General features: G+C 43.9%; 1 protein-coding gene across 1 annotated transcript in view; it reads right to left on the reverse strand.

The window, feature by feature from the left end:
* LOC127060974 (Friend virus susceptibility protein 1-like) overlaps window positions 1-24,258 on the reverse strand; it is a 1,102,452-nt gene that overhangs the window by 840,559 nt on the left and 237,635 nt on the right. The gene's annotated exons all lie outside the window — the stretch shown is intronic.

Consider the following 24,258-nt stretch of genomic DNA (forward strand, 5'->3'; position numbering starts at 1 on the left):
CAGGGCCATCCCTGCTGTGGCAACAACATGACTTTACACACAACAAATGCTCCCCATAAATCCTACATGGCGACTCCTGCCAAGGCCAGGTTTGATGAGGCTTTGAGCAACCTGGTCTAGTGGAAGATGTCCCTGCCCCTGGCAGGGATCTTTACAATTCCTTCCAACCCAAACCATTCCATGATTCTAGGATTCTATGGTTCTGGGGACTCTCTGGGGGACACATCCTGCTGCTCACCCATAAATGACCAGCTCATTTTTGAAACAGATTAGAAGTGTCTGGTTTCCAGCACTATCTTGTAAATTCTAGTAATTTCCAAGGCATTTATAACCCCCAGGAACACCGTATTTCTAACATGTGCAGGTAAAGTGAAGTCCCAGTTTCCTTAGCATTCTGCAAAATGATGTCTCACCAAAAATTGTTGGGATTCATTTATTCAGCTAAACTGTCATACAGGGTCAGGGAAGTAAGTCCTGTACCTGGATCAATTTAACACCATCCCAAGCCCTGCCATGACACCAGAAGTTGACCTTCTCCCAGAAGAGGAGGGACCTACAAGGTTCACACACATCTGAATCTCTCAGCCCAGTCTTACTCTTTTTTTTCCTGTTTTTGGTGGAACAAAGAGAAGATGCAGAGTGAGGCAAAAATATCAAAGCAAGAAGGATTATGTGCTTAACTGTAAACTGAGATGGAAGGTTAAGTCTGAAAAAAGAATTACTTACCTGGTGGCTTGCTGGGACCCGTTCCTCATAGCTCACTTCACACCAGGGAAGCGATTTTAACCCTCTGTCTTCCCCCATTGCTTCACTCACCCCCATCATGGCTGAAGGAATTTATTAAAGAACATCATTAAAAGCTGAACTACATTTTGATTGACCCAAGAGGGGGTGTTCAGGCTTGTCACATTTTCTTTCATAAAATCAAAAAATGGTTTGGGTTAGAAGGGACCTTAAAGATCATCTAGTTCCAACCCTCCCCTGCCATGGGCGGGAGTGCCTTTCACTAGATCAGGTTGCTCAGGGTCCTATCCAACCTGGCCCTGAACACTTCCAGGGATGGGGCACCCACAGCTTCTCTGGACAGTTTGTTCCAGTGCTTCATCACCGTTTGAGTAAAGAATTTCTTCCTAACATCTCCTCTAAACCTGCCCTCTCAGTTTGAAACCATTGCCCCTTTTCCTGTCACCATCTGCTTGTATAAAGAGACAAAGAGCCCCTCTCTCTCCTTTTAATAAGCCCCATAATATACTGGAAGGCTGCTATGAGCCTTCTCCATGCTGAACAACCCCAACTCTCTCAGCCTGTCTTCATAGGAGAGAGGTGCACCAATCCTCTGATCATCTTTGTGGCCACCTCAGGACCCACTCTAACAGGTCCACATCTTTCTTGTGCTGAGGACCTGGACATAATACTCCAGGTGGGGTCTCAGAAAGGCATACAGCGGGAGAATCACCTCCCTCGACCTTCTCAGCATGCGTCTTTTGCTGCAGCCCAGGATGTGGTTGGTCTTCTGAGCTGCGAACAGACACTTGGCTCATGTCCAGCCTCTCATCCACCAGAACTCCGAAGTCGTTTTCCACAGGGCTGCTCTCAATGACTTCTTCTCCCAATCTATACTCATATCTGGGATTGCCACAACTGACTTTCAGAATTTAAATATGTGCACTCCCCAATCAAGGGACTTGAGAAGGGACAACATGAGCACGCGGACAGGTGTCTTGGATTGAAAGACAGGTGTCTGCTAAGGAAGGCAGGAGCCTCCCTTGGAATGGAGAATATGACCCACTTCCCTCCAAATTTTTTAAATTTTGTAATTCAGGGGCTTTCAGGCAGAGATATGAGAATAGGAATGACAGTTCTTTTCTAGTATATATAACAAGGCAAACAAACAACAATAACTATGGTAGCAACAACAAACAGAACCACAAACCCAGTAACAGCCTTCTGAGCCGCAGGCACTTTCCCCTTTGGTGTAGTGATGGTCACAGCTGGCAGGGGCGCTGGCGGGCTCTCAGTGGGGAGGGCAAGTGTCATGGTTTGAGAGGAAATGAAGTTTTTTGTGATGGTGTGGGCAAGCCAATCGGTGTTCAGTTTTAATATTGGCACCTGGTTTGTCCACTGAGGGCATGGATACGCCTCTGAGAACACAGGGAGTTAAAAGCTGTGATCTCCCAGGGGAACTCCCTCTTTGAGTTCCGGCTTGGGACTGAGCAGACCCCCCTGCCCAGCCAGAGCTGGGCAGGGGGGGGAGGGGAGCCATGTGGCCGGAGAGAGGTAGGCCAGGCCTGGGCCCAAGGGTGGAGGAGAACATTGCAAGGGCTTCGGGCAGCCATCCTCCATTCCCCCCCCCGGAGAGAGAGAGAGAGAGACAGAGCCGGAGCCTGTGATAGTGGGCCGGCGTGAAGGAGAAGGGGGGGGTGCCCAGCAGGGCAGGCAGGCGTGGGAGTTGATGAAGTAAACCGACAGAGAGCCTGGGACTTTTAACCCTTCTGAGGAAGATGGGAACCTTGCAAATGCTGATTCCTCCTGAAGTTGATCAGACTGAGAGATGTTGAGAAGAATTCTAGGTGGGAGGAGATGATGGAGTGGCTTTGGGCTGGACTTTTCTTGTATAGCCACAGCAGAACCACTGGTGTTCCCATGACACAGAGACTGCATTCTAGGGGGAGGCGATGGCTCAGAGCCAGGAGAGTGCAGTGATGTGGAGGTGTGTGTGAACAGAGACGACGGGTGAGGAGGGTGGTGGTGGTGCCCTCCGCTTTGAAGAAGAGAGAAGAAGAAGATGATCTCTGTTCAAGAGACCCCTCGGCCCCAGGGGGTGAAATTTGGGGGGGACAAGTGTCCCAAAAGGAGAGGGACTGTGCTCTCTTTGGAACTGGACAAAGTATCCTTAAAGTGAAAAACCCTAGAAGCAGCTCTGATCCATGTGCAGTGGTGAGAGCACTGGACATGGAAGGAATGTGGTGCAAGAGGGACTCCTCTCTTCTCGAGGAACTGAGAATTGGTTATCTAAAGGGTGGTAATGGAGTTGGAAATTTGGTGGGGGGAGGAGGAAGAATTTGGAAGGTTTTCATCTTGTGTTCTATGTGTCTTGTGTGTTTTCCTTTGTAGGTTTAGGTTAATAAAGTTTTTTCCCTTTTAACCTTAAGTTGGAGCCTGCTTTGCTCTGTCTCTGATCACATCTCACAGTGGGTGCCAGGGAAGGAGGTGATCTCGTGAGGGCACGGGCATTGGGCCAGGCTCAAACGATGACAGCAAGTGCGATGATTCCTCGCCGCTGCGGGGGGCACTCTGTTATGAGCTCGGAGACCACGTGGTAATGGCGGACTTGACTGAGACGGGAAGGGATGGAAGAAAGGCTTGCTTTACAAACCCCCCAGGGGCAGCTGATCCCAGTGCCCCAGCAGGACTCTCGGAAGCAGCTAGGTAGGCTGGCAGGAATGGGCAACAATCCCAGATGATAGACGAGATGTATCAAACTCCACAGCTGTAGCAAGAACCACGGGATGTCTTAGCAGGCTAGGGTGCGGGGCTACCGTGTAGCGAAGACTCAGAGCAGTGGCAAAGAAGTGGCAGGGGCAGGGCGGCGACAGCCCAGCTCCGAGCAGGGCAGGGGAAAGGTGGACTCGGAATCCCGGGTTTTTCCCCCTGAGGCACACAAGCAGATGATGAAAAGTCCCTCTTTTACTGAGGTAAGGTCCTAGTGTGTGAAAAAAAAAAGTTGACTTTCCTGTAAAGATTTTAAAAGTTTAATAAAGGACAATAGGAGACAAAGACAATAAAGCAAAGATTTAAGGCCGGATGCCTCTTGGCATTTAGTCGAGAGCACACGGGTTGTTTTGGAAGCACCCTTTATCGACCTTTTCTATTGCATCAGCCTATTACATATTCATAAACAATTATGCATATTAAACTTTTCCCCAAACTCATTTACACATTCCAATAACTGTTTAGCATGGCTTATCCTTGGGTCCACCTTTTTAGAGCATGCGTATTTCTTGGTTGTGGTTTTAGTCCATTCTTATCACTGCCAGTTATGGGCTTTGGTCCATACTTTCTACCAATGGTAAGTGTTGATAGTCATATCAGTAGCAGGGGTCTTCATCACATATTCCTTGGATATTATCCCAACCAAGCAGGCATTTTAACACAAGCATATCTATATCAGCTATTTCAGTACTGTGTCTAAGCATAATTAACAACAGAATTAAAAACTATATCTTTATAGCAAAGTTACTTTAACATTATACATATAGCATCTGTCTTGGTTTGAAAAGACAGGTGTCTGCTAAGGAAGGCAGGAGCCTCCCCTGAAATGGTAAAATGTAAAGCCCCTCCCTCCAAATTGGTATAATTTTGAAATTAAGGGGAGCTCTCAGGCAAAGATATGGGAGCAGGATTAACAGTTCTTTATTAGGGAAGAAAATTAAAAAAAATAAAATAAACAATGCAGTAGTACAAAACAACACTGATAGAGTCAGAATACAACCTGACACCCTGTGGGTTGGTAGCAGTCCAATTAAATGGTGGCTGCAGTCCTCCTGGAGTGACAGATGTGGTTCTGTTGAAGCAGTGATCCTGTAGAAGGGTGTAGTCTTCCTCTCTTCATCTACACCCAGTGGTGGTGTAGATGGGCCTGGTCTTCCTCTGGGAATCCAGTGAAGAAGAAAGCTGCTCTTCTGGGAATCCAGTGGAAAAGGCTGCCTGTGCTCTTCCAAATCTTTGATTATATCCCGTTAGGAATGCTTGGCTCCTCCCTCTGAGTGGAGCTTCTCACAATGGGATGATGTAATTTTATCAGTCATGCAGTGAGACTCAATGGTCCATTTAACAGAAGGTATCTCCTTGGAGGGAAGATTGGTTGTGGAAGAGATAAAGAAAACTGCCCAATTAACAGAAGATAACTGCTCCACAGATAGGAATAGAATACACACACCTATTTCCAACCTAAGACAGCATCCATTTAATATTTGCAAAAAGCCAATATTATAATATATATCTATAACAACCCCCCCTTCTTTTTTATAAATAATTTGGCTTGAGCAAAAATTCTTGTTTTCTAACCTCCATTATTTGTTAATTTTTTTCACAAATCAATTTTGCGTCTTCAAAGGGTCTTCCATATTTTTTTTTCTTTAACACCATGATCTTTTGTGCCATTCCAGATGTAGCCAATTTTGGGTCCATAGGCATTGTTACCACTTGCATGCCTTGGACTACACTGGTGATTAGTCAAATAAAACAGGGGATTAAGCAAAGAAGAAATATCAAACCAGCTGTAGCACATAAAAGGAAGAAGCCTAATTTATTCCACCATTCGATCCCCAATACATTATCCCACCAGCTAGTTTTTAGCATTAGTTCACAATTTTGGACCAGTACATGGGCTATTTTTCTGATATTCTTGGCTATGTCCAAGATGGTATTTCCATAGTTATATATTTTCAAACAACAATGTGATGTAATAAATTTTCCACAAACACCCCCTTCTTCAGCTAATAAATAGTCTAAAGCCAACCTATTTTGATACATTGCAGCTCTTGTCTGGCTTTGTTGACTTGATATTAATTCCAATGCCCAACCAGTTCTGTTTGTTATTATTGTTGCAACTTCTTGGAGTCTTGTAATACAATTTAACACATAAATTGGGGTTTGATATCCTCAACTCCCATCTTGTGCCCAGGTGGCTGGCCCATATGTTTCCAATATATGTTCAGGAGGGCATTCCTCATCTTCCCATTTTTGAAATCCCATGATCAATTATCTTTTATTTCTTTTTAGATCCTCATAAATTGGTACTCCTAATTGATATGCATCTGGTTCTGGTAAAAGAAAAAATCCTGTCTGTATGATTCCCAGATGACAACTTCTTTTCTACTGGGAGGGGAGTCTTGGGTATGCTCTTTTCCCACATATCCAAAATAAACCATCTGGTGCTTTCCAATAATAATTTTTCTGTTGATTTATATTCTCCTAAAATTTGGGTATTTCTGGGATCCCAAAATAAGGATCCTTACCTGTATCATTACATTGGAAAAGTCTGATTTCGTTATTATACTTGCAATTTTTTTCTTTTGTTTTTCTCTGAGTCAAATGCAGTTGGTTCCTCTGGAATCCACCATGTAAAAGTTCCATTACTAACTTTATATCTCTTACAGGGAGTATTTCCTACTTCATTAAAAAAAATTTTCCCAGTGCACCAGAGACATTCTTCTCCTGTCACTGTCGAACGTAGAATCCACCCTTCTAGTCGGTTCCCCCCCTTATATTTGTCCGATTCCATTGAAGGAGTTCAACTGAGCCTAAGCTACTGCCTTTCCACTGCCATTCCTCTATCATCGAAGCCCCTCCACAGACCCAACAGTTGGTTATGTTAAGTCTCTTACTTATTCTTTCCCCCAATTCCACAAACAGGTTTTTCCCAAATCTCGAGATATCTATTTCCTTTTCTAATTGCTGTTTAAGTTTCATATACAAATCTTGATGTGGGGTTGATACAGAGTTAGATTACTGCACTGGCTTTGCCTTTTTGTTTACTAATTGTTCTTTTACCAAATCTTGGACTCTACCCTCAAGGATAAATGTGAAACAAAGCCATCTCTCCCCTTTTGGACATTCACTTCCCAACCTATTACCACTTGTTCCTCAGTTTTCCACAGTCCAGTAGTTTTTCCCGTTCTGCATACAGGTACCTATTTTGGATGGGTTACTGTCTTGGTTTACAAGACGGGTGTCTGCTAGGGAAGGCAGAAAACAAAACCTCCCTTGGAATGGAAAATGTACACTCCCTCCCTCTGAATTATTAGAATCGTGAAATCAAGGGGCTCTCAGGCAACAATATGGGAATAGGAATAACAGTTCTTTACTAGTATGTATAATAAAGTAAATAAACAACAACAACTACAGCTTTAACAACAAACAGAACCCGGAACCCAGTAACAGCCTTTCGGCTGCGGCATTTTTCCTTTTGGTGAAGTTATGGTCACAGCTGGCAGGGGTGCTGGCAGGCTTCCGGTGGACAGGGCAGGTGCGATAATCCCCACGTGGCTGCAGGGGATGCTCCGGCACGGACTTGGGGAGCTCGTGGCAATGGTGGCTTTGTCTGAAGACGGGAAAGGATGGAAGAGAGTCTCCGCTTCACAAAACCCTGGGGCAGCTGGCTCCGGTGCCTGTAGTAGGACTCTATGAAAGCAACAAGCTCGGCTGGCAGGATGTCTTGGCAGGCAGGGGGGTGAGGTGCTCCCAGCAGGGCAGAGAGAGCTGAGCTCAGGATCCCAGGCACCTGAGCAGACAGGGATAGGTCTCTCTTTTAGTGAGGTAACTGTTAATAAGGTCCCAGTTCAGTGGCTCTTCTCACTAGCAGAGGCTTACCCCATGGCAGAAGAAGCAGCTCTGGTCCCGGCTCTGGCAGCAGCAATAGAAAATCCCTTTCCCAAGAGCAGAGGCTCTGATCCTTCTCTTCTGAGAAAAAAAAAAAACTGAGAGGGCCAGCAGCTGTGCCCAGCCCCTTCCCCCGAGGGAAAACTCCCAAAAAAACACAGTTCCCCCTTTGCCCCAAGCACCCAGCCATCAGCTCCCATCAGCAACTCAATGGGAAGAAATTCCCCGTGTGAAAAATGCATAATATATGATTGGCTCTTTGCAAATATTAAAATGAATACTATATCTGTCATGTTGGAAAGTTATGCTGTATTAATCTGTCCTGGTTTGAAAGGAAGTGGTTTTTTTTTGGAGACAGTGGTTAGCCCAGTGGGGGCTCAGGTGTGAATATTGGCATCTGTTTGGGCCAATGAGGAGATGGTTCCGCCTCTGAGAACACAGGGTATAAAAGTAGAACTGGCAGGAAGTGACTCTCTTGGCTTTTCGGTGAGCAAAGGGATCGGTCAGTTCTCTCTCCCCCTCCGGCTGTAGGCCGGGTGGGGGAGGGGAAAAGGCCACGAGGCGGCGTGAGGTAGGCCGGAGGCCTTGGATCTTGGAGAGAGACCGGGGGGGGGGGGGAAGTGAAAGGATGGAGGGGTGGAAGTAGTGAGGAGCACCGAGCAATTCCCCCCCCCACCCCGCTTCCTAGAGAGAGGGAGAGAAAGGAGAGAAAAGAGATAAGACGCGCCGTGCAGCTCCTGGGAAGTTGGCCAAAAGTGAGAAGGGAGAGTCCGGCACCTAAAGATGATTTTAACCCTTTTTTTTCCCTCATGATGGAAACCTTGCAAACGTTGATCCTCCCGGAGGAAAGAGATAAGAACAAGAAGAAATGGACAAGTGAAATGAGAGGTTTGTGTGAGTAGGGAGTAGTGGAGATAATGAGAAGAATTTACTTGGGAGGAGATAAACGGAGGAGCAGTTTTTTCGGCTGTGGACGGACTAACTTTCTATTGTAACACAGAGACTGCGGTTTTGGGGGGAAGCAATGGCTCGGATCCAAGAAGACAGTGAAGAGTGGTGATGGGCAGAGATCAGGAATGGGAAGATGATCTCTGTCGTGAAGCCCTAGCCCCGGGGGAAATGGGGGGGATTTTGTTATCCCAAATGGAGAGACTGTCGTTTTGTGGAACTGACCAAAGTATCCTTAAAAAGAGAAACCCCAAAAGCAATCTTCTGGTCCATTTCCATGGTGAGAGCATGGAATATGGAAAGGGGTTAGTCAAGAAATGGTACAAGGAGAAGACTCCTTCCTCTTTAATAGAATGAATTGATTGTTTGAAGAAGGATAATGGACTGAGAATTAAAACCTGGGAGATGGGGACTGAAGGAAGATTTGAGTTTGTATTGTATGTTGTAATGTGGGTTGAGAGGGGGAGGAGAAATGTGTTTGAAAGATTTCCATTCTGTTCTTTGTGTGTGGTGTGTGTGTGTGTGTGTGTGTGTGTGGTGTTAATAAAGTCTTCTTTCCTTTATTCCTAAGTTGGAGTTTGCTTGCTCTGTTTCTGGTCACATCTCACAGCAGACACCAGGGTGGATGTGTTTTCATGGAGGCACTGGCATTGTGCCCCGTCTAAAACCATGACATAATCTTTTTAAGTAGTGTGGTATATATAGTTTTTAGGCTATAGCATATTATTAAAATAAAAACTTTGTGATGTAAGATACTTTTTGTAACTAGCTCAAGGAATGGATAAGATAATAAAGAAATTCTTCACACAGAGATAACAGCAACAAGACACCAAGATCTCAAGAGAAGAATTATTGCCTCCTTATTGGGAAGGCCCAGACTTTGAGGGGCCAAAAAGATTGATTTACAAGATGGGGGGGGGGGAGGTTCACAATAAACAGAAAAATCCCTAGTTTGAAAGGAATGTTTGAAGCATATATATGATATATGAAGATGCAATAGGCTATTGCTTTTCAGGCTTAATCCTTTGTTAAGAAAACATGCTTTGTGGCAGAGCAAAGCACCCGGATGTCCATAATCCTTTGCTTTTTACTGTCTTTTATTTTCCTATCTTTATTTATCCAAATTCTTATTTTCCTACTTTTTATTACTATTTTCATTACTATTTTATTGCTATTAAACTTCTAAAATTTTAACACAAGTGAATGGCGTTTTTCACACCCGGGTGATAAGGAATGAACAGAAAAGAAGACCCAACCCTCAACAGTTATAGCAGTGGCTGTTGACATGGGTGTAATAAAAAAGGAACCTCAGTTTCTTTCCATGTAAAACTTCCAGTAGTGTTTATGACAGATATTGATGGTATCCCGAAAGGGAAAAGACAACAAATAAGTGACAGAAAAAGAAATAACAGAGGTCCGGTATGGCTTGTATCCCCACCTCCCATGCCTATGGGGCTGCTGCCCATAGCAGGTGTATATGATCTTCTTGGTGGCGAGTACAGTGGACAATCTGGGCTTACTTTATATCTCATCATCACTTCTTTTTTGCTAATTTCCAGGCAAATAGTTTTTGTCTCTCCTTAACCATAGTTTCCCACCATTCCTCAAATATCTCCCATTCAACACGCACTAGTGATTCCCATCCACAAAGCAAAGTTATTATTTCACTTGTTCTTAGTTCTATCTGGATAGGGAATATATTTGGTTCTTGACACTTCATGCAATGCGAGTGTCAACTTTGTGAACTACAATACCAATTTTTTCCACAATTTAAACATTTACATTTAATCCAGCTAGCATGTCTGGTGTTGGGAGGAATCAGACAGGGTACATGGTATGGCACTGATGGAAGTTGTAATTCCTCTTCTTCTTTATATAAGTCACAGGCTAAGGCCAGAATATGAGAACTTGCTGACCGAAACAGTTCTGATCCTTCTGTTTGAAGTGGAAGTATTCCTTCCCAAGGGGTATTGGAGGTGTCTCAGAACTTGTCCAGGCAGCCCTTGAAACCACTGATATAAGCTTGGCCTTATTTACCAATTAAGTGTGATTCTTTGCACACTCCTTGTATCATTTATGTCTTCCCAGTTCATTACCACCCAGTCCCTGCCTGAGAGTCAATTTGGTATCACCGTTTAGATGTTATAGTCCACTCCTCAGGTTCCTTCACAGATCCTTTGATTCTGCTGGTGTAGATCCACCCTCTTTCTCTGGTTTGGATTGCTGCCTCAGTCGTCAGTATTACCTGAAAAGAACCTTCCCATTGTGGAGTTAAAGATTGCCCTTTCCATATTTTTACTAATACCTATTCCCCTGGATGGATATTATGTATTTTAAATTCTAAAGGTGTCGTTTGAGGGATTATCCCTATTAACTGCAAATTTTCAAGCATTTTTGCAATTGTGGTGACATATTTTCTAACACTCATTTATCCTACATCATAAGTAGCAGTTTCATGTTGGGTGGTCAGAAAGGGTAATTCAAACATCATCACATAGGGTGACACTCCCAGGCCTGACCTGGGTTGTGTTTGGACCCTCAGTAGAGCAAAAGGTAAATATTTTTCCCACGAAATTTGGGTTTCAATCATTAATTTTGTAAAGTTCTCTTTAAAGTCTGGTTCATTCTTTCTACCTGGCCCAAACTCTGTGGATGCCACAGGGTATGTATTTCCCATTTTATTCCCAAGGCTTGAGTTATTTGCTGCAAGACTCTTGACGTAAAATGTGTTCCTCTATCTGAGTCTATTCTATTAACCATTCCATACCTGGGAATAATTTGTTCCAAAAGGGTTTTCCATACTGTCATGGTTTGACCCTGGCTCAATACCAGTGCCTCTATGAAAATACATTTTCTTTAGTGTTTGTTGTGAGATGTGACTAGGAATAGAGCAAAGCAGGCTCTGACTTAGGAATAAAAGGGAAAAAAAACTTTATTAACTTACAATATATATAAAGAGAAACACAGACAGAATTTGGAATGAAAACTTTCTAAAAACATTTCTCCTCACGAAATTTCTAATATATCTACTCTACAGATCATCAACTCTCATTCCATCACCACCTTTTAGATAATCAATTCTCAGTTCATCAAGGAGAGAGGAGTCCTTCTTGTACCATAGGCTTCCCCAGGAAACACAGCTGAAACTTCTTGTGTTTCCACGTCACACGTGGCACTGCTCAGAGATCATTTGCCATAGTGACATCTTCCTTCCATGCCCAGTGCTCTCACCACTGTGCATGGACCAGAGCTGCTTCTAGGGTTTTCTTTTTTAAGGGTGTTGTGCCTAGTTCTAAAAAAGCACAGTCTCTCACTTTTGGGACACCTGTCTCCCCCAAATTTCACCCCCTGGGGCCGAGGGGTCTCGAGAACAGAGATCTTCTTCTTCTTCTCTGAAGACGGAGGACACTGCCATCACTCTCCTCACCCGTCGTCTCTGTTCATGCTACTCTTTCGCATAATATCACTGCACTCTCTTGGCTCTAAGCCATTGTCTCTCCTCTAAATGCAGTCTCTGTGTCACAGGAAAAATGGTTCTGTCTATCGCTATACAAGAAAAGTCTAGTTAAAGGTTACTCTCTCACTTAAAATTCTTTTCAACTTCTCTTGTGGCTTATTTCTTCTTATCTCATCTCTATCTCTCTTCTCATTCAACTCTAGGAGGAATCAGCATTTGTAAGGTTTCCAGCATCCAAGAAAAGGGTTAAAAGTCTCAGGCTCTGCCTGTCCAGAACTCCCACGGCTGCCCTGCTGGGCACCTTCTCACAGCACCTCCCCCTTCTCTTTCATGCTGGCCATGCTATCAAATTTCAAGGTGGCACAAGCACAGACACCAGCTCTCTCTCTCTCCCTCGGGGGGTGGGGTGGGCTGCCTGAAGCCTCTCAGTGCTCCTCTACCCTTCCATCTTGCAGGGGCCTTCACCTCCCTTCTCTGTCCAAGGCCTCGGCCTACCTCCTCTGGCCACATGGCTTCCCCTCCCTCGCCCAGCTCGGAGCCAGGCAGGGGAAGGTCTGTTCTCTTTCACGGACGGAACCCAAGAGAGAGCTTCCCCCTGGGAGTTCTCAGCTTTTAACCCTCCTGTGTTCTCAGAGGCATATCCATGTCCTCAGTGGCCATACAAGGTGCCAATATTCAAATCTGAGCACCTATTGGTTTGACCACAGCATCCCAAAAAACTCACTTCCTCTTAAACCACGACACATACCACATTAGCTGTAGCTCTGACAGTGGGAACTGCTTCTACTCAATGACTTAAATGGTCTATTACTACTAATAAAAGCTTCCACCTCTGCACTTGGGGAAGTTCAGCTAAGTCCACTTGGATACTTTGAAATGGTTGCAGAGCTAACCCGCGGCCTCCTAATGTTGTTTTTCTCATTACCTTTTTGTTCACATTTTGGCATGTTATACATTTCTCAGTTATTTGCTTTGCCAATCAAAAAATCCCAATGCATCCATAATTCCTTAAAAAGTGATCACACAAAGCCTGAGTGCCCCAATGAGTTTTTTGAGGCATATTTTCTAATATTTTCCTAGTAAGTGATTTATTAAGTAACTGTCTCCCATCAGGAAGTTCTCATTTCCCAAACTGATGTTTCTCTCCCCCTATCTTACTTAATTCCTTTTCTACTGCTTCACTAAACTTTGGAACTTCCAATTCTTCCTTATCTGGGGTCAAAATTAACATAACCCTTTTGGTCCCATTTTCTGCTGCATCTCTAGCCTCTTGATCTGCCAAATTATTCCCTCTTATTTCTGAGGTCATTCCCTGTAAAAATGAAGCCACAGGGGCTAGCTTCTTAGCTGGATAGCTGAATCCCCGTAAGGTCAAAGCGCCCCAGGCAAGTAGCCTTAAGGCCGGATACCTCAGCCCTTCGGGGGCTGAGTTTCCGAGCCCGAAACTACTGCACAGCTGTGGCCCCTTAGCAAGCTCAGTGATTGTCAGCTCTTAGTGATATCAGCTCTTTTATGGTTTCAGCTCTTTAGCTTGCCAGGGGCTTTGGCTGGTCGCGGCTTTCAGGAAAGCAGACGAGAGAGAGATGGAAGGCTGGCATCAGAGTGTTCCACGATGGTTTATTCTGAGGGGTTCGCGAAGGGTCCGAATGCAGCTCTTCAAACAAAATTGGCCAAGACAGCCCCTTTTATAGGGTTAGGGGGGCTTGGAAACTGACCAATTGTAAGGGTTAGGGAAACTAGCCTATGGGGTCACAGAAAGATAAGCAGGCCTGGAGGACCAGAATGAAGACTTCTGGTTCAATTCCTATGACTCAGCATATTCTTATCTCTAAGTATTCCTCCATGGGGCAGTAGCTGGCCCTGTGCCTGCTACAATTCCCATTTGGTGTCCTTTAACATGTACTACAGCTATTTCTTCAGGCAATTTTAACACCTCTAAAACCTCTAAAATGAGTCCTTGTCATGGTTTTGCACAGGAGACATTTAGGGAAGTGATGCAAAGATTCCAGCCACTGGAAAGCTGGTCAGGCCTCTGTGAAAAACACATGTTAAAGACGAAAGAAACCCGGGAATTTTCTCTTTTCCTTCCGGCCTGGGAACAGGTAACAAGGCCGGCCTGACCCCTGTCTCAGATGGGCCGGGCCTGGTAGGCTCTGCCGTGGGTCTGGGCCCAGCAGTTGCCAGGCAGGAAGGCAGGGAGACTGCAGGCGGCCCTGGCCAAGGCAGGGCTGGGCTGCATCTGTTAACATCTTGCTGCCAGGTCCCCTCCCCCCAGTGCAACTGCTCCATGAAATCATGTGGCTGAGACCAGAGGGAGCCCTGTAGCCCATGCAGAGTGGCCCTGCGGCTGGATTTGAATGCAGCAAAAATCAAAGACCAGCCATACAGCCGGATCCTGACATAGCCCCAGTCACAGTTTCCGCTGCAAGCACCGAGTGACCATCTGCAGGTCCCGGGTGAGATGTTAACTTTTTCAGTGCTTCAGAACTCCCTTGAGTGAGAGAAAGGAACAAGATGCAAGCAATGTAAAGAAGCAACATGAAGACATCGATTTCAGTGAAGAAGAAGTCAAGTCCCAGATAGGAGGGATGAGGAGATGCCTTGATCTTGCGGCTGAAGTCCTCTTGTAATAGCTATGGAGAAAGACACTGTTTCCCCATTACACATGAAAGACATGGGGAGATGAGGGGTTCAATTTGATATTGAGCAAAGGCCTCCATGCCAAAGTAAGCAGATGTTAAAGTAGCTGTGATCCTATGAGAAGTTTGAACAGAGAAAGAGAGAAGAGTGGTCCTGTGCCCCCAGGAGAAAAAGACCTCTGTTCCCAGAGATGAAGACGATTCTAGAGATAGATAATGAGAACTTTTGCCTTTGAACAGATCATCTTTAAAACAGTACCTCATAAGTTGACATGGCCCATAAACACAGCTATGGGAAAAGCTTGCAGAAAATGGGACAAACTTCACGATTGCAGATTTCCCCAGGTGGCCGCTGTTTGTGAGAGAGCCATGAGACAACAGTTTCCTCTTGTGGAGAAGTCTCCATACCATTAAAAAGAGGGACTTCTCTCCCTAAGTGAACTGAAGAAAGACTATTCTAGAGGTGGTAAACTGATTGAAATTTTACGTTTTTTTCTTTACAATGTCAGTGGGAAAGAAAAGGTTGTGGGGGGAGGAGAAGTATTCTGAAGGTTTTGTTCTGATTCTTATTACTCTTTCTTTAGTTATGGTTAATAAATTTCTCTTTATACCCTTTTAAAGTTTTGAGCCTGCTTTGCCTTTCTTCTAATCCTACCTCCCAGCAGGAAGTGAGTGCATTGGTGATTGGCCAGCACTAAACCCGCCACAATCTTTAGTGCATTGGCTGGGAAATATCAAAGATGGCAAAGTCTCAAATTGGCAAACCAAAACTACTACATGAAATTAGTGTTTCTGCCTGGTTTCGAACTGAAACCGCCACAGTCCTTCATGTGCCAGTTTCTTCCCTTTTGAATTTAGTAACCCCCTTTCTTCCTAAATTATCCAAAACGTGTGTACTACCCCAAAAGCATACTTTGAATCAGTATATATGGTTCCTTTCTCGTGTGCCAAATATTCCAGTGTTCTTTAAAGAGCATATAATTCACAAGATTGAGCAGACCACTTTGAAGGCAATTTTCCTTTTTTGATGGTCTTCACCTTTTGCCCATCAACCAAGGCATATCCTGACATTTTTTTCCCCTTGTATGCATCTGGATGAACCATCAACATATATTCTTTCCCCTTCTGGGAGGGCTTGTTCTACTAGATCTTCCCTAACTTTAGTTTGGTATTGGATAATTTCTAAACAATTATGTGTCAAATTACTTTTTGGTTCTCCATATAAAAATTGTGCTGGATTCAAAATTTTGTTTACTTCTAGTGTCAAGTCATCACTGTCTATCAATATTGCTTCATATTTTAACATTCTAGAGTCTGTTAACCATTTTTCAGCTTTTTGATTTAACATATTTCTGAGCGGATGAGGTGTACGCACAATTAGTTTACTTCCAAAAGTAAGTTTATGGCTTTCCTCTACCAAAACAGCAGTAGCTGCTATAGCTTGAATACATACTGGCCAGTCAAGACTCACTGGATCCAACAATTGTGATAAATAAGCTACTGGTCTCTTCACTCCTCCCCACTCCTGGACTAAAACTCCATGAGCTACTCCACCTTCCACATTCACATACAGGTAGAAGGGCTTTTCTAATGACGGTAAGCATAAAGCTGGTACTGAGGCTAGTTTCAATTTCAGTTCTTCTAATTTATCATCGTCTTCCCTGGTCCATTTTATATAATCTCCCTCTGTCAATTTTTCAAATAACATTTTTACTGCCTGTGTATACCCTTCAATCCATAGTCTACAATATCCCAATAATCCAAGGAGCCTTCTAACTTTCTTCTTTGTAGAGAGAGGGGGAAGAGATGAAATCCCTGCAATCTTCTCAGGATTTAGCTTTCGTCTGCCTTTGCTTATTAAGTGACCAAGGTATTTTACTAATGATGCCACAAATTGTAGTTTCCCTTTTGATACTCTTAATTCTTTTCCCCCGAGAAAATTCAAAAGTTTTATAGTAGCCTCCTTAACTTCAACTTCAGCTTCCCCTGTGTTATGAACAAAAAAATGGTTACCGTTTTTTTTTAAGAGAAGGAGCAGCAGAGGAGTTTTTGAGTTGATCTGAGAGTTGACCGTTGGCCTAGAGTTCTTTGTTAGTGAAATGCTGTAACCGCCAGTTAAGTATCCTTAAGTATCGCCATTTGACTCTCTATTGTGGAGGATTCTTGTTTTCCAGCACCACCCTAGTCTGTTGCCAGGAGGATGACAACCCCCCTTGGACGGTGGGGAGAGGGGGATATTTGCATCTCAGGAGACATGCAAATTTACCCCCAAACCCAGACTACCTTGGGACAGGACCTTTACCAAATCCTGGAAAATACTCCAAAAGAGGCGAGCCGAAGCAGAATTAAAAGGTCAGAGTAGTGTCTGGACAGCAGGGCCGAGGTCCGAAGCCGGCAGAGACGCTTGAAAACCTCGGTCACTCCTCGCCCCAACTACAAACGATGCCAGTCAGACCCAGGACCCGCTGAACTGACAACCCAAACTGAAAGCCTGGGTATACCCCACTGCCTTGCGAGGACAGGACTCCCGTCTCTGCCCCCTTGGGGACAGAGCTGCAAATCCTCCTCTTCTGATTCACTGCTGGGAGCGGCGGCAGAACTCCACGGATCTGCCAAAACCCCCATTTTCGAGCTGATCACTTTAATAAAGGCATTAAAAGGAGGAGAATCTCCTGCCCTGTTTATTTCACCCTGATAATAAAAGATCATCCACATATTGGGTAATTTGTATTCCAGGAGGGGTGGGGAAAGTTTACAATAGTTCTTCTAAAGCTTGTCCAAATATCTTTGGAGACTCAGTAAATCCCTGTGGTAATTTTGTCCATCTTAGTTGCTGCTTTTTCCCAGCAACTTTCCCCTGCTAATGGGCAAGCCCAAAAAGCATCCTTAAGGTCCACTACACTAAACCACCCATGCTGGGGTGGGACTTTAAAGAGTATGGGGATTGGGTACCACTGGGTAACAGGTCCGAGTTCTCTTGCTAACTTCCCTTAAGTCTTGTACTAATCTATAATTCCCATCAGACTTCTTTACTGGGAGAATAGGGGTATTATGAGGAGACATACAAGGTTCTAATATCCCATACTTTATCAATTATTCTATTACCAGCTTTAAACCTTCTTTTCTTTCTAAGGATTAGGGTATTGATGCACACATATGGGACATTCTTCTCTCTCAGTCGTGACCCTTATAGGGTCAGTATTTAGTCCCCCCCTATTTCCTTCCCCAGCCCAAACTTCTTTGTTAATCTTTTAGTCATCTTCCTGGCAGAGTTTTAACATTAGCTGTCTTCTTCCCTTCTTCTGGTATGACCCCTATCCCTAACTGCACCTACAAATCACTCCCCAATAAGTTGCTATCTGCTTCAGGAACTAATAAGACATCTCCCATCCTTATTCTGGTTTCCCCTTCAATTACTACATTTTTAGTGACAAGACCTTTAAACCCTTCTTCTTGTGCTCCTGTTACTTTCACAGTGTCATTGCTCACATCACATCACCTTGGAATATTCACTACACAAGTTCTCTCTGCCCCAGTATTAACTATAAATTCAAATACCTCCTCTTGGGGGCCTTCTTTTAAAGTTGTCAAAGGCTATAGATGGTATTTATCCTCCAGGAAACAGAGCCCATGACCTCCCCATTCTTCTTCTGGATGTATCTCTTGGAATATTTTCAGGTCCTTTTTTTAGGTGAGGGCATTCCCTCTTATAGTTCCCCTCTTCCCCACAATAGAAACAGGCATTTTTAGATTGCTCCTGGGATTTTGATTGTGCTGGGGTTCTGTTTCTTCCCTTTTCCCTGTCTCTAAAACCTGAATGCTTGGGAGTGGTTCCTGGGGGCTTCAGATTCCTGTGGAAGTTACTCTGTTGCGTAGTGGCTATCATTATTTTTGTATTGACTTTGGCTTTTTCTTCATCTCTCTGTACATAAACCATTTGAGCCTCTTTTAGTAAGACATTTAGTGACTTATCATGCCAGTCCTCCATCTTTTCCAGCTTTTTTCTAATATCTGGCCAGGCATGAGTGACAAAATTAACCCTCAGTAGGGCTTGCCCTGCTATGGTCTCAGGGTCTTTTCCAGAGTATTTTTTCATATTCTTTTGGAGCCTCTCTAACCACTCAGTTGGGGTTTCTTCCTTTCCCTGTTGTCCCTTGAAAGCTTTTCTGACATTTTGACCTTGGGATGCTGCCTCTTTTTTTCCTTTCATTATCAGATTACGATAACGATTCATATGTTCTCACCCCACCTCTTCATTTTGGTCCCAGTTAGGAGGTGCTATTGGCATTTTCTGGTCCTCTGGTGGACCTTGTTGATTCTCTCATTCCAGCAGCTCTAATCATCTGCCTCTCCTCTTGGGAAAATATTTTCATTATTGACCAAATTTCTTCCCAAGTAAAAATGTTGGGACCTAAGAATTGATCTAATTGTTCAGCTGTTCCTATGGGATCTTCCAATAATCCTTTAATTTCTTTTTTTAAAATTTCTGACTTCTGAAGAAGTCAGGGGGGCGTTTACAAATCCTGTTCCTCCTTGGACACCTCCCAGAGGTACTTTTTGTAATAGGAATAAACTAATTTCTTGATCCCAACCTTTTTGTTCTTCATTCTTTATAACCCTTTTCCCTTGTTTTGGGGGTAGTGATAGGAGAGGGATTGTCGAACTGCTTTTTGGGTTTTAACTGAGCTCCTAGTATTTTGGTATGGTGCCCCTCTGCTAGGAAGGGGTTTCATTTGGACAGCGGGAGCCGCTATCTCCAGGGAAACAGAGGCAGGGGCAGGAGTTGGCAGTGAAGCCGAGACCACCAATGGGGCAGAGGCAGGGCGGGAACAAAGGCCCCCAGGATGTACGGGAAAGGCCTGGGCCCCGGCACAGGAGGAGGGGAAGCTCCCAGCAGGGCAGAGGCGGGGGAGCCTCCGGCACGGGAGAATAGAGATCTCCCAGCAAGGGAGGCAGGGGATCCCCTGGCAGGGGCAGCAGAGGAGGGACTCAAGGCACAAACAGAGGAGCTGGAGCTCCGGGCACAGACTGGGGAGGTAATATTTCGAGGGGGTCCTAGCCCTTTTCTTTCTTTTCCTCTGCTTGCCCTGTCTCTGGGGGTTTTGATATCTTAAAACATTTACCCCAGGGGTTCTGTGTCTCCTGTCCAAGAAAAGGCATATTCGTTTTCTTCCAGATCACACAGTTCTTTTGAATTTAAAAATATATTTAAGGCTTGGCAAATCCAATCTTCCAAATACCCATATTTTGGCCAATAGACAATTTCCTTTTTGTCCATTCTGTCATACAATACTGAATTATCTTTACTTTATCCTTTTCCTTGGTACAAGGATCAATATCCCAGTCAGCTAGCTTAATCCCCAGGGGACTATCTTGGGCTCTGTCTGCTGGCACCTTTTTGCTCCCTTTTTTTCTTGAACCTGACTTACTGGTTCCTTGTCCCATTTCCCCAGGATTTTACTTGTTCATCCCTGGCCTCTGTTTCCCTGCTCCAACCCATTCCACCAACAACTTGAACACCACCCATCCTTTGCAGCACAGAAAATTCTTCCTCTCCAACAATTTAATACAATCCACCTCTCTCCAGAAAGCAAACTTTAAATCAACAATCTATATTACATATACTTCAATTCATTCATTCATTCATTCATTCATTCATTCATTCATTCATTCATTCATTCATTCACACTCACTTTTATTTCTTAATATATATGTCTCTCTCACTTATTCTCACTCACAACAAGACAACAATAAGGTACCTTTTACTTTCAAGTCACTTGTTAATATCCTCCCACAGGTATTGTAAAATCTCAAATATTGCTGGCTAGCCCCAGATTCTCTTGGGTATTGTATCCCACACTTCCCGTAGCCCCTTATGTGTCCCCATCCCTCAATCTGGCATCTTTGTGGGGCAGCCACTTTTGTTCCTTTTCCTACTGGATTGTGCTAGAAAACCCTTGGCTCCCTTTCTCCAAGGGATCCCACCCCTTCTCTGAGCCCCAGTCCCAGTCACCCTGGGGGATTCTCTAACTCCTTTTATCTCTTGCTTTGTTTCCTCGCTGGCCATTTATTTTTGCGAAAGAACGGTACTGCAGCCCTCAGAAACTCCACAATCACTTTACAGATCTGCAATAACCAGCCCACGTCTCATTCACACAGCATTCATCCCCCCTATCTTCCCCCCCAAAAAGTACTTACCAATCCTCTTTTCTTTTTGGGTCTTTGTGCACAAGAATTGTGGGACTAGCTACTGTGGTTTAGGGAGCCTTTTCCCTTTTCTTTGCTTTATGTGTCTCCTTTTGTCCATGGGGTGGTAATCTGCAACCGCCGATCATGTCAGAAAAAACAGAGCAGGCCGCCAAACTCAGCGGGGCATGCCTCTCCTACTCCTCCTACTTAGGATCTCCTGGTGGTCTCAGAAGCGAGGTGTTACATCCTGGATGAGCTCCCAATTGTGAAAAATAAAGTTCACTTTCCTGTAAAGATTTAAAAAGTTTAATAAAAGACAAAAGGAGACAAAGACAATAAAACAAAGATATATATGGCCGGGTTGCATCTTGGCATTCAGCCAAGAGCACACTGTCTCTTTTGGAAACACCCCTTATATACCATTTTTATTGCATCAACCTGTTACATATAATAAACAATTATGCATATTAAACTTGTGATAAATGAGTAATGAAATGGTTAACTCTCACAATTAAAGGGCAAATATTATGTATATGCTAAGGGAAGTTTTATAGATTTATAGCTATGTTCCCCCCCTGCCTTTTGCATTGTTCTCACAGGATGGCTGGGGAAGCGGAGGCAATTGGGAGGCTCTGCTCATTACTATGGCAACACCTGATCTCCAACCAAGATGTCAGGAAGTGATCTCCACCACTGGACAGAGAAGAAGGAGTCAATGGACAGAACTTTGGGAGGAGCCAAAGGGTTAAAAGGCAGAACATCCATTGGGTGGATGAGCACATGACGGGGAAAAAAATCCTTTGCTCCCGGTGCTATGTTTATCTTCTTTATTCAGTCTTCTGCTGTAATTTTTGATAAGGTTTTGTAGTATATAGTAGAGATAATTCATGCTGTGTATGTATATAAAATATTGTGAGATCCAACATATGGCTTTGACCATCCTGGCTGGGAGCAGAGTCTTATTTCTATTCTACTAGTTCCTGGACATCGTTAAGATAATATCAAGCCCATTAACGTAAGAATGAAACCTTCACGGGCCATAAGGGCTGATTTCCCAAGAATGTCTGAGCCGTTCATGAGAACTTGCACCTGGGGAGATTACATTGACTAGGTACTAACAGAACTACATAAACTAGCCCACTGGGGAGTTCAGGGGCTATGTGATCATTTCTTAAGAAATAACCTGTGCATAGGTGTATATAGCCTAGCAAAAGCAATTACAAAAGTTGTTTCATTTGTCAAAAAGTGAACCAGAAAGTCATGAGACGGGTAGTCCCTGGAGGGAGGGAATTAGCTCTAAGACCTTTCCAAAACATACAGATAGATTTCACTGAGATGCCCCCAGTGCAGGGGTATAAATATTTACTGGTCATGGTAGATCATCTCACCCATTGGGTGGAAGCTTTCCCGACTAGAAGGGAAACGGCCCAAGTGGTGGCCAGTGTAATTTTGGAAAACATTACCCCCAGATATGGAATAGTAAACACCATAGACTCAGACTGAGGTTCACACTTTGTAGCTCAAACATGTCAAAATATAATCAGAGCCTTAGGAATAGAATAGAGATTACATACTCCGTGGCACCCCCAGAGTTCTGGGAGGGTGGAGCGGATGAACAAAACACTCAAAAATGTATTAACTAAATTGGTAGAAGAGACAAAATTGAATTGGCTGAAGTGTTTGCCCCTAGCGCTTTTGCGCATCAGAACAAGACCTCGGTCTGACATAAGGATTTCACCCTATGAAATGATGTTTGGACTGCCATTCCTGTTAACACCCTATAGTACAGGAGACTATCTGGAAGGAGAAGAGGCTACCAGAAAGTATTTAGAAATCATTGGAAGGACCCTGGAAGGACTTAGAAAAAAGGATACCTCCCCCAAACTTCCCCTCTTGAAGCAAAGGTTCATAATATTAACCCAAGAGATTGGGTTCTGATAGTCATGGAATACTAGACCATTAATGCCTAAATTTGAAGGCCCCTTCCAGGTACTCCTCGTCACTAATTCAGCTGTGCTGACCAGAGAAAAAGGCTGGACTCACATTACGAGGAAAAAAGGGCCAGTCTCACCCCCAGGCACTGCACAAGATTCAACTACATCACCAGTTGATTCATCTGAGTATACTGTTATAAAAGGACCAAGCGACTTAAAATTGACTCTCCGAAGAAAGAGTCAAAAAGACTGAACTGTATAGAAAGGGTTTGGTATCAGAAACATAACATATCTAAAAGTGTTGTAAGACAGTTAAAAAAGTGTTGTAAGACAGTTTTGTGTTTGAATGAGGTTTGTAAAATGTTAAGAGAGAAAAAAAAACCACAAAAAAACCCACAAAAATAAAAACTGTTAAAGTAATTCTAGAAAAAAAATCCTGGGTAAACTCCAACTCAAAATCAAATATTCCAAGTTAATCTTCTACAGAGTACCCTCCCTAGGAGAAATAAAAATTAGTAAGGACAGACCAAGAGAGGTAACCAGAGAGGCAGATAAAAAAGAAAGGACTCTTAAAGGGCTAAAAAAACCTGAAATCCTGTCCTAAGGTGACTGTTATACTCATTCGTGTGTATGTAATTTATGCTGGATATTATGTTCTGTGCCTTTAAGACTGGCAGAGTAAGAGTTTTGTTTTAAGCCTCTTATCAGCTACTCGGCGAGACATCCAGATAGCACCAGTGCATGTTGCAGCTTTTCTGCTTTTTGCTCTGCTTTTTGCTCTCCCTCTTGCTTCTGCTTCGCTTCTGCTTTGCTTGCTCTTGCTTCTTTCCCCCCCTTCTCATTAGTTACTTTAGCTAAACAGTCCAAATTCCTTTCTAGACTGTTCCCCCCACCCCGTTGGACCTGCTGACTGCTCCGGACTGGGATTCAGAACACAGAAAAAGAGTTTACACCTTGTGACTGCAGCAGCTGCCCCAGCGCCGGAGGGACTGATAACAGCAAACCCCCAGGAGAGACTTTTCTGAATTTGTCATCTTTCTCAGAGCAGTGGAAGAGTGGTGTCATCCAGTATTGTTCATTGTGTGTGCTGGGGGGTGCTGTGATTGTCAAATAAACAAGTTCTTTCCACCTCTCTCCGAAGAATTCTTCCCGAACCAATTAGAAGAAAAAGCCGTGTGAGTTTGCTTTTAGAGAAAACCTTTTTGGAGATTCTCTCCCAAATTTGCCCTAAACCAAGACATTTTTGGCACCCAACGTTGGGTTCAAGAGAGAGTAGAGAAACCCTGTTTTGAGTGCATTTTAGTTACCATTATTCTGTTTCAGTATAAAGAAGTTAATAGACATGTTTTTGAATTCATAATGTCTATTGGGGTGAAGGCTTGCATGCATTTCTGGTCCCTAAAGTTTTTTGAGATCTTAATTCCTCTACGGTCCCTTAGTTTGTTTTCTTATCCAGAAATAGCTCATTTATTGTCCCTAATACGTAGCTTTTACAGCAGAGGGGCAGTGACCAGAATAGCTATCCTGCTGGGCTTAGTGGTAATAGATTGTAAGAAGTTTATAAACATGCTGGGGTCTGCTCCAAGTGTGAATAGTTTGTGGTTATGGTTATGCATCCAGCTTGTTAGAAGAAGAGCAGGGAGTGAGGCTTTTCAACCTTTGCTTTCCTTCTTCTCCTCTGAATCTGTTGCATCACTGCTAGAAAATG

The sequence above is a fragment of the Serinus canaria genome, chromosome W (genome assembly GCF_022539315.1).
Source record: "Serinus canaria isolate serCan28SL12 chromosome W, serCan2020, whole genome shotgun sequence".
Lineage (NCBI taxonomy): Eukaryota > Metazoa > Chordata > Aves > Passeriformes > Fringillidae > Serinus > Serinus canaria.